Source organism: Schistocerca americana, unplaced genomic scaffold (genome assembly GCF_021461395.2).
Source record: "Schistocerca americana isolate TAMUIC-IGC-003095 unplaced genomic scaffold, iqSchAmer2.1 HiC_scaffold_454, whole genome shotgun sequence".
NCBI classification, from domain to species: Eukaryota; Metazoa; Arthropoda; class Insecta; order Orthoptera; family Acrididae; genus Schistocerca; species Schistocerca americana.
This window is the reverse complement of record NW_025726186.1, coordinates 35,001-45,000: the sequence shown is the minus strand read 5'-3', so window position 1 is coordinate 45,000 and position 10,000 is coordinate 35,001. Positions and strand designations below refer to the sequence as shown.

Here is a 10,000-nt window from a genome sequence, read left to right as displayed (position 1 = left end):
CCTTAACCTAACCTATGTTGCGCCTTAACCTAACCTATGTTGCGCCTTAACCTAACCTATGTTGCGCCTTAACCTAACCTATGTTGCGCCATAACCTAACCTATGTTGCGCCTTAACCTAACCTATGTTGCGCCTTAACCTAACCTATGTTGCGCCGTAACCTAACCTATGTTGCGCCTTAACCTAACCTATGTTGCGCCTTAACCTAACCTATGTTGCGCCTTAACCTAACCTATGTTGCGCCTTAACCTAACCTATGTTGCGCCTTAACCTAACCTATGTTGCGCCTTAACCCAACACACGTTGGGCCTTAACCCAACACACGTTGGGCCTTAACCCAACACACGTTGGGCCTTAACCCAACACACGTTGGGCCTTAACCCAACACACGTTGGGCCTTAACCCAACACACGTTGGGCCTTAACCCAACACACGTTGGGCCTTAACCCAACACACGTTGGGCCTTAACCCAACACACGTTGGGCCTTAACCCAACACACGTTGGGCCTTAACCCAACACACGTTGGGCCTTAACCCAACACACGTTGGGCCTTAACCCAACACACGTTGGGCCTTAACCCAACACACGTTGGGCCTTAACCCAACACACGTTGGGCCTTAACCCAACACACGTTGGGCCTTAACCCAACACACGTTGGGCCTTAACCCAACACACGTTGGGCCTTAACCCAACACACGTTGGGCCTTAACCTGCTCTGTAATTGTCATACGACGCGTTAAATTAGTGTAGTGTTGCCTAACTGCAACCCCCGCAATATAGTTTGCTACTCGCACTGCCCGGTCCCCAGAGTATCGCTTCATGTTAAACACCTTGCAGCTATACACTGTAATGCGGATGGCGGCAGGACGTACATGCTCAATGCCCTTCGCAGTTGTTCATTGGCATTCGCATGGCGAAGCACAGCCTACGTTGTGGTACGGCTTGTGGCAACTGTCCGCTGATGTTGTACGTCCAAATCACACACTGTACCGCACATTGGTCCTCATGTACTGAATGATACATCGTGGTACATGTGTGACCGTACCACGACTGCGCCAACAACGGCGAACCATACGGTCCAAATATTGTGCACTCAGCTACGTGTCGTCTCCCTATAAGAGCTGGATTGCAGTATGGTATGCCGTGGATGGCGATCAGCATGAGCCGTCTGTTGATGTAGTGGCGCGTGTTGTCAGACGTAGTCGTCTCTTCTCACACACCGTGATAGCATGGTGCACTGCGTTCCACATCTGCGACATGCGACAGAGGCCGGTTGACAGTCGTTCGCGCAATGGACATCGCATACGTACGGGGGCCACCTTCCACGTGTTCGCGAAGCGTGCACATGTTGTTGCGTGTATGTGGGCAGACATAGTGTGTCGTGACACCTGACACAGGCATGCAACAATCGTTGAATTTGCAAATGGCGATGGACGTCTACGTTTGCTGGTGACGTTACGCAAATGAAGAACTGGTAAACCGTTGTGGTGCGGTTGTTCTCGCTAGAGGTGAATCAGTGATGGCGACGATCGGTTGAGCTACCAACCGGTTGTTTCAGCGATACCCACCATGCCCACGAACGTGAATGGCATGTGGGTGTGAAGCGATACGCGGCGGTGGCTGGGTGGGACCGTCCCCGGCCGGTGAGGGGGGGCCTTCCGGCGTGCTGGCCGCGCGGTGCGTGGGCGCACGCGCTACAGCCGGCTGGTGGGGGCGGCCAGTGGCAGGCGCGCCGGCCGACGGAGGCGGCAGGCGGCGCAGCTGCGCGCCGGCGCACCCTGCACGCGGCGCCGTGCGGCCAAAGTAGGTCCTCGCGGGCCCGGTGCGAAGCGCGGTGGACATCTGCAGTGTGCTGGTCCGATTGAGGACTGTGTGCGCTGAGGATGCGCCGCCGCCCGGCGCTCGGCGCCGCGACGCCGTCTGCTGCTCGGTCGCCTCTGCGGTTCTCGCAGGTGGATTGTATCGCAGCTGTGCGGACGTGTTGGCGCGTGCGCTGTGCTGGGAGAGTTCGCTTCGGCACCCAAGTGGGGCTTTTGTCCTTCTGTGGCGCTGGCGTTGGAGCTGCCGGCCACCGTAGGTGGCGCGTGTTGTCTCCCGCCGGCAATGCCACGACAGCACGCTCCCGGGCCTCTGTCGGCAGCGGCAAGCTCAGTTGGGAGCACGGGTGGTCGCACCTAAAGCGTCTACTCGCCAAACTCCGGGCGATTGCGCCTCTCTCGAACCCGACCAAGTACTTAGGACGGCGCTGCGCGCCGCCGGGACCTGAGAGGGTTTCGAGGTGTATTGTGCAGGGGAGCTCAGCCTCCTCCTGTTTGCAGAATAATTGAGCGGACGCTTGCGTGTTCGCGCGGGCCCCCGGGACACACTCCCGGGCGGCCGGCTGCTCAGCTCTAGTTGACGCAGCTCCCTGGTTGATCCTGCCAGTAGTCATATGCTTGTCTCAAAGATTAAGCCATGCATGTCTCAGTACAAGCCGCATTAAGGTGAAACCGCGAATGGCTCATTAAATCAGTTATGGTTCCTTAGATCGTACCCACGTTACTTGGATAACTGTGGTAATTCTAGAGCTAATACATGCAAACAGAGTCCCGACCAGAGATGGAAGGGACGCTTTTATTAGATCAAAACCAATCGGTCGGCTCGTCCGGTCCGTTTGCCTTGGTGACTCTGAATAACTTTGGGCTGATCGCACGGTCCTCGTACCGGCGACGCATCTTTCAAATGTCTGCCTTATCAACTGTCGATGGTAGGTTCTGCGCCTACCATGGTTGTAACGGGTAACGGGGAATCAGGGTTCGATTCCGGAGAGGGAGCCTGAGAAACGGCTACCACATCCAAGGAAGGCAGCAGGCGCGCAAATTACCCACTCCCGGCACGGGGAGGTAGTGACGAAAAATAACGATACGGGACTCATCCGAGGCCCCGTAATCGGAATGAGTACACTTTAAATCCTTTAACGAGTATCTATTGGAGGGCAAGTCTGGTGCCAGCAGCCGCGGTAATTCCAGCTCCAATAGCGTATATTAAAGTTGTTGCGGTTAAAAAGCTCGTAGTTGGATTTGTGTCCCACGCTGTTGGTTCACCGCCCGTCGGTGTTTAACTGGCATGTATCGTGGGACGTCCTGCCGGTGGGGCGAGCTGAAGGCGTGCGACGCGCCTCGTGCGTGCTCGTGCGTCCCGAGGCGGACCCCGTTGCAATCCTACCAGGGTGCTCTTGAGTGAGTGTCTCGGTGGGCCGGCACGTTTACTTTGAACAAATTAGAGTGCTTAAAGCAGGCAAGCCCGCCTGAATACTGTGTGCATGGAATAATGGAATAGGACCTCGGTTCTATTTTGTTGGTTTTCGGAACCCGAGGTAATGATTAATAGGGACAGGCGGGGGCATTCGTATTGCGACGTTAGAGGTGAAATTCTTGGATCGTCGCAAGACGAACAGAAGCGAAAGCATTTGCCAAGTATGTTTTCATTAATCAAGAACGAAAGTTAGAGGTTCGAAGGCGATCAGATACCGCCCTAGTTCTAACCATAAACGATGCCAGCCAGCGATCCGCCGCAGTTCCTCCGATGACTCGGCGGGCAGCCTCCGGGAAACCAAAGCTTTTGGGTTCCGGGGGAAGTATGGTTGCAAAGCTGAAACTTAAAGGAATTGACGGAAGGGCACCACCAGGAGTGGAGCCTGCGGCTTAATTTGACTCAACACGGGAAACCTCACCAGGCCCGGACACCGGAAGGATTGACAGATTGATAGCTCTTTCTTGATTCGGTGGGTGGTGGTGCATGGCCGTTCTTAGTTGGTGGAGCGATTTGTCTGGTTAATTCCGATAACGAACGAGACTCTAGCCTGCTAACTAGTCGCGTGACATCCTTCGTGCTGTCAGCGATTACTTTTCTTCTTAGAGGGACAGGCGGCTTCTAGCCGCACGAGATTGAGCAATAACAGGTCTGTGATGCCCTTAGATGTTCTGGGCCGCACGCGCGCTACACTGAAGGAATCAGCGTGTCTTCCTAGGCCGAAAGGTCGGGGTAACCCGCTGAACCTCCTTCGTGCTAGGGATTGGGGCTTGCAATTGTTCCCCATGAACGAGGAATTCCCAGTAAGCGCGAGTCATAAGCTCGCGTTGATTACGTCCCTGCCCTTTGTACACACCGCCCGTCGCTACTACCGATTGAATGATTTAGTGAGGTCTTCGGACTGGTACGCGGCATTGACTCTGTCGTTGCCGATGCTACCGGAAAGATGACCAAACTTGATCATTTAGAGGAAGTAAAAGTCGTAACAAGGTTTCCGTAGGTGAACCTGCGGAAGGATCATTACCGACTAGACTGCATGTCTTTCGATGTGCGTGTCGTGTCGCGCAACACGCTACCTGTACGGCTCGCAGTAGCCGTGCGCCGCGTGCGGAACCACGCGTGCTTCTCAAAACTAACGCCAATGTTGTGTGGTACGAGCGCTGAAGCGCTGGAGCGGCTGGCCTGCGGCACCTGGCGCCTGGCGCCGGTTTTGAATGACTTTCGCCCGACTGCCTGTCCGCTCCGGTGTGGAGCCGTACGACGCCCATCGGCCGTGAGGCCGTTGGACACAGAACGCTTGAACAGGGGCCGCCACACGCCTACGTCCCGCCTATGCAACTGTCTTGAAAGAGACAGTGTAAACTAAGAAAAGATCACCCAGGACGGTGGATCACTCGGCTCGTGGGTCGATGAAGAACGCAGCAAATTGCGCGTCGACATGTGAACTGCAGGACACATGAACATCGACGTTTCGAACGCACATTGCGGTCCATGGATTCCGTTCCCGGGCCACGTCTGGCTGAGGGTCGGCTACGTATACTGAAGCGCGCGGCGTTTGCCCCGCTTCGCAGACCTGGGAGCGTCGCGGCCGCCTGTGGGGCCGGCCGCGCCTCCTTAAACGTGCGATGCGCGCCCGTCGCCTGGCGGTTCGCATACCGGTACTTACTCGGTAGCGTGCACAGCCGGCTGGCGGTGTGGCGTGCGACACCTCGTACAACGACCTCAGAGCAGGCGAGACTACCCGCTGAATTTAAGCATATTACTAAGCGGAGGAAAAGAAACTAACAAGGATTCCCCCAGTAGCGGCGAGCGAACAGGGAAGAGTCCAGCACCGAACCCCGCAGGCTGCCGCCTGTCGTGGCATGTGGTGTTTGGGAGGGTCCACTACCCCGACGCCTCGCGCCGAGCCCAAGTCCAACTTGAATGAGGCCACGGCCCGTAGAGGGTGCCAGGCCCGTAGCGGCCGGTGCGAGCGTCGGCGGGACCTCTCCTTCGAGTCGGGTTGCTTGAGAGTGCAGCTCCAAGTGGGTGGTAAACTCCATCTGAGACTAAATATGACCACGAGACCGATAGCGAACAAGTACCGTGAGGGAAAGTTGAAAAGAACTTTGAAGAGAGAGTTCAAAAGTACGTGAAACCGTTCTGGGGTAAACGTGAGAAGTCCGAAAGGTCGAACGGGTGAGATTCACGCCCATCCGGCCACTGGCCTCCGCCCTCGGCAGATGGGGCCGGCCGCCCGCGCGGAGCAATCCGCGGCGGGGTCGTGTCCGGTTGCCTTTCCACTCGCCGCGGGGTGGGGCCGTTCCGGTGTGCGGTGGGCCGCACTTCTCCCCTAGTAGGACGTCGCGACCCGCTGGGTGCCGGCCTACGGCCCGGGTGCGCAGCCTGTCCTTCCGCGGGCCTCGGTTCGCGTCTGTTGGGCAGAGCCCCGGTGTCCTGGCTGGCTGCCCGGCGGTATATCTGGAGGAGTCGATTCGCCCCTTTGGGCGCTCGGGCTCCCGGCAAGCGCGCGCGGTTCTTCCCGGATGACGGACCTACCTGGCCCGGCCCCGGACCCGCGCCGCTGTTGGCTCGGGATGCTCTCGGGCGGAATAATCGCTCCCGTCAGCGGCGCTTCAGCTTTGGACAATTTCACGACCCGTCTTGAAACACGGACCAAGGAGTCTAACATGTGCGCGAGTCATTGGGCTGTACGAAACCTAAAGGCGTAATGAAAGTGAAGGTCTCGCCTTGCGCGGGCCGAGGGAGGATGGGGCTTCCCCGCCCTTCACGGGGCGGCGGCCTCCGCACTCCCGGGGCGTCTCGTCCTCATTGCGAGGTGAGGCGCACCTAGAGCGTACACGTTGGGACCCGAAAGATGGTGAACTATGCCTGGCCAGGACGAAGTCAGGGGAAACCCTGATGGAGGTCCGTAGCGATTCTGACGTGCAAATCGATCGTCGGAGCTGGGTATAGGGGCGAAAGACTAATCGAACCATCTAGTAGCTGGTTCCCTCCGAAGTTTCCCTCAGGATAGCTGGTGCTCGTACGAGTCTCATCCGGTAAAGCGAATGATTAGAGGCCTTGGGGCCGAAACGACCTCAACCTATTCTCAAACTTTAAATGGGTGAGATCTCCGGCTTGCTTGATATGCTGAAGCCGCGAGCAAACGACTCGGATCGGAGTGCCAAGTGGGCCACTTTTGGTAAGCAGAACTGGCGCTGTGGGATGAACCAAACGCCGAGTTAAGGCGCCCGAATCGACGCTCATGGGAAACCATGAAAGGCGTTGGTTGCTTAAGACAGCAGGACGGTGGCCATGGAAGTCGGAATCCGCTAAGGAGTGTGTAACAACTCACCTGCCGAAGCAACTAGCCCTGAAAATGGATGGCGCTGAAGCGTCGTGCCTATACTCGGCCGTCAGTCTGGCAGTCATGGCCGGTCCTTGCGGCCGGCCGCGAAGCCCTGACGAGTAGGAGGGTCGCGGCGGTGGGCGCAGAAGGGTCTGGGCGTGAGCCTGCCTGGAGCCGCCGTCGGTGCAGATCTTGGTGGTAGTAGCAAATACTCCAGCGAGGCCCTGGAGGGCTGACGCGGAGAAGGGTTTCGTGTGAACAGCCGTTGCACACGAGTCAGTCGATCCTAAGCCCTAGGAGAAATCCGATGTTGATGGGGGCCGTCATAGCATGATGCACTTTGTGCTGGCCCCCGTTGGGCGAAAGGGAATCCGGTTCCTATTCCGGAACCCGGCAGCGGAACCGATACAAGTCGGGCCCCTCTTTTAGAGATGCTCGTCGGGGTAACCCAAAAGGACCCGGAGACGCCGTCGGGAGATCGGGGAAGAGTTTTCTTTTCTGCATGAGCGTTCGAGTTCCCTGGAATCCTCTAGCAGGGAGATAGGGTTTGGAACGCGAAGAGCACCGCAGTTGCGGCGGTGTCCCGATCTTCCCCTCGGACCTTGAAAATCCGGGAGAGGGCCACGTGGAGGTGTCGCGCCGGTTCGTACCCATATCCGCAGCAGGTCTCCAAGGTGAAGAGCCTCTAGTCGATAGAATAATGTAGGTAAGGGAAGTCGGCAAATTGGATCCGTAACTTCGGGATAAGGATTGGCTCTGAGGATCGGGGCGTGTCGGGCTTGGTCGGGAAGTGGGTCAGCGCTAACGTGCCGGGCCTGGGCGAGGTGAGTGCCGTAGGGGTGCCGGTAAGTGCGGGCGTTTAGCGCGGGCGTGGTCTGCTCTCGCCGTTGGTTGGCCTCGTGCTGGCCGGCGGTGCAGGATGCGCGCGCCTGCGCGGCGTTCGCGCCCCGGTGCTTCAACCTGCGTGCAGGATCCGAGCTCGGTCCCGTGCCTTGGCCTCCCACGGATCTTCCTTGCTGCGAGGCCGCGTCCGCCTTAGCGTGCTCCTCCGGGGGCGCGCGGGTGCGCGGATTCTCTTCGGCCGCCATTCAACGATCAACTCAGAACTGGCACGGACTGGGGGAATCCGACTGTCTAATTAAAACAAAGCATTGCGATGGCCCTAGCGGGTGTTGACGCAATGTGATTTCTGCCCAGTGCTCTGAATGTCAACGTGAAGAAATTCAAGCAAGCGCGGGTAAACGGCGGGAGTAACTATGACTCTCTTAAGGTGGCCAAGTGGCGGCGGTGTGGCTGCATCCGGACTTGGCTTTTCGAAGTGCGGTCTTGATGTAGTCGTGCTGCTGCTGCGAGGTGCCTTCCTTGGGTTATAGTTACAGGGAGAGTGATGCGCAATACATGGGCCTAGCCCTCTTAGCCTCTCCTCTCCTGCGGTCTTCTCCCCTTCTCGTGGGCCCGCTGATTTTTGCAGAGTGGAAGACCGCACCAGGGGCTTGGGGGGGTTACCAGCCCCCCCTCGCATTATCCCTTTATAGTTGGGGGCAGCCGACAAGAAACAAGAGATGGTGGCCCTTCCGCTGAAGGTGCCACCCCAGCTACCCCAGCACCTATCCGGCCAACCGGCCGTAACGAAAATGCGATAGTTTGTGTAGCTCCCTTTGCTTGCAGTGAGTGCCACCGCACTTTTACCACGAAGAACGGTCTCGGGGTCCATCGCCGCCGCCAACACCCTGCGGCCGCCAACGCTGAGATCGTGACGGAGAGGCATCGCGCGAGGTGGACGGAGGAAGAAGTCCTGTCGCTCGCCAAGGCAGAGGCCGAACTGTTCCTGGAGAGGGACGCCCGGTTCTTCTTTGTAAATCAAGAACTTACCAGGATGTTCCCCGACCGAACGCTTGAGGCAATCAAGTGCCGACGGCGGCAAGCTGCCCACAAGCAGCTTGTCCGCCAATTCATGGAGGCACTTGAGATCGGTCGGGGTGAAGAGCCGGCGTCCCGCCGTGGAGCAGCGAGCTCGCTGCCTGACGCGGGCGAGGCCGCTGCGCCGCCCGTCGACGCAGCCGAGGACTTCGCGGCCGACACCACCGGGCCGCCGCCGGAGGGGCCGACTGACGCCGCCATCTGGGAGCATCTGGCGGGGCTACCTGCTTCCGCCCAGCGTTTCTCTGCCCTGGATCGAGTCATTGGTCTGGGGCGGGGCACGCCGCCCGATGTCATCCTGGGCATGCTCCCGGATGCCCTTGCGTCGGTCGGGTCCAGGGGGGAGAGGTCGATCACCAGGACACAGCGGCCGCGCCAACCATCCAAGCGGCCGCCTGCCGCCCCGCCGCTGCAGAAGCGCAAGCGGCGCCGCTGGGAATACGCGCGGACACAGGACGCCTTCCGTAGGTCGCGTGCGCGTTGCGTGCGCGGCTTGCTGGACGGCACCCTGCTGCAGCCGCCACCCGACATCCCCGGTCTGCTGGACTTCTGGGCGGACCTCTTCACGAAGAAGCCGATCTCCACCGCCGGCTTCATCCGTGACCGCCTTCTCCCGCACTCGGAGCCTGTCGCTCCTGAGTGCCTATGGGGGCCGGTCACACGTGAGGAGGTCGCTGCTGCCTTGCCGCCCAGGGGATCGGCAGCCGGGCCGGACGGCCTGACTCCAGCGGAGCTGCGGCGCCTGCCGCATGAAGTCCTGGTGAAACTCTTGAACCTCTTCCTCCTGGCCCGCGCCCTCCCCGAGCGTCTGCTTCGCGCCCGGACGTCACTTCTCCCCAAAACGGCTGCACCAACATCCCCCGCTGACTTTCGCCCCATTACGGTCTGCTCGGTGTTGGCGCGGACCTTTCACAAGGTTCTCGCGTCACGCCTGATGCGTGCATGTGCTGTGGACGAACGTCAGCGGGCATTCATCCCCCGGGATGGGATGTTGGAAAACACCTTCATCTTGGACACTGCTCTCACCGACGCAGTCCGCTCCTGTCGCTCTGTTTTTGTGGCATCGATCGACGTCTCTAAAGCGTTCGATTCGGTGGACCATGCCGCCCTCCGCCCCGTGCTGAGGGCTCATGGCCTGCCGGATTGCTTTATTGAGTACGTCGAAAGGTGTTACGAGGGTAGCACGACGGTGATAGCGGGCGGCGCCGACGTGGGCGTGCCCCTGCAGCCGGCTAGGGGTGTGCGTCAGGGTGACCCCCTCTCCCCCCTCCTCTTCAATTTTGCGGTGGACTATGTTTTGAGTCAACTTCCCTCCCACATCGGAGCTCGGATCCTTGGTCGCAGAGTTAACGCTGCGGCCTTCGCAGATGACGTCCTGCTTTTTGCATCGACCGCGAGGGGATTGCAGTCCCTCATCGACGCAGCCGTCGCAGCCCTCGCCCATCTGGGGCTGCAGA

The 10,000-nt window shown here is 59.1% G+C and overlaps 2 non-coding genes and 1 pseudogene across 2 annotated transcripts; all 3 read left to right on the top strand.

Moving 5' to 3' along the window:
* Nucleotides 1-2,405: 2,405 nt before the first annotated feature.
* Nucleotides 2,406-4,315, top strand: LOC124583285. Its single transcript, XR_006974140.1, has one exon. It is a non-coding gene; the product is annotated as a small subunit ribosomal RNA (ribosomal RNA).
* Nucleotides 4,316-4,666: 351 nt separating this feature from the next.
* Nucleotides 4,667-4,821, top strand: LOC124583301. The gene has a single exon (XR_006974149.1). It is a non-coding gene; the product is annotated as a 5.8S ribosomal RNA (ribosomal RNA).
* Nucleotides 4,822-5,009: 188 nt separating this feature from the next.
* Nucleotides 5,010-10,000, top strand: part of LOC124583297 — a 7,955-nt pseudogene continuing 2,964 nt past the window's right edge.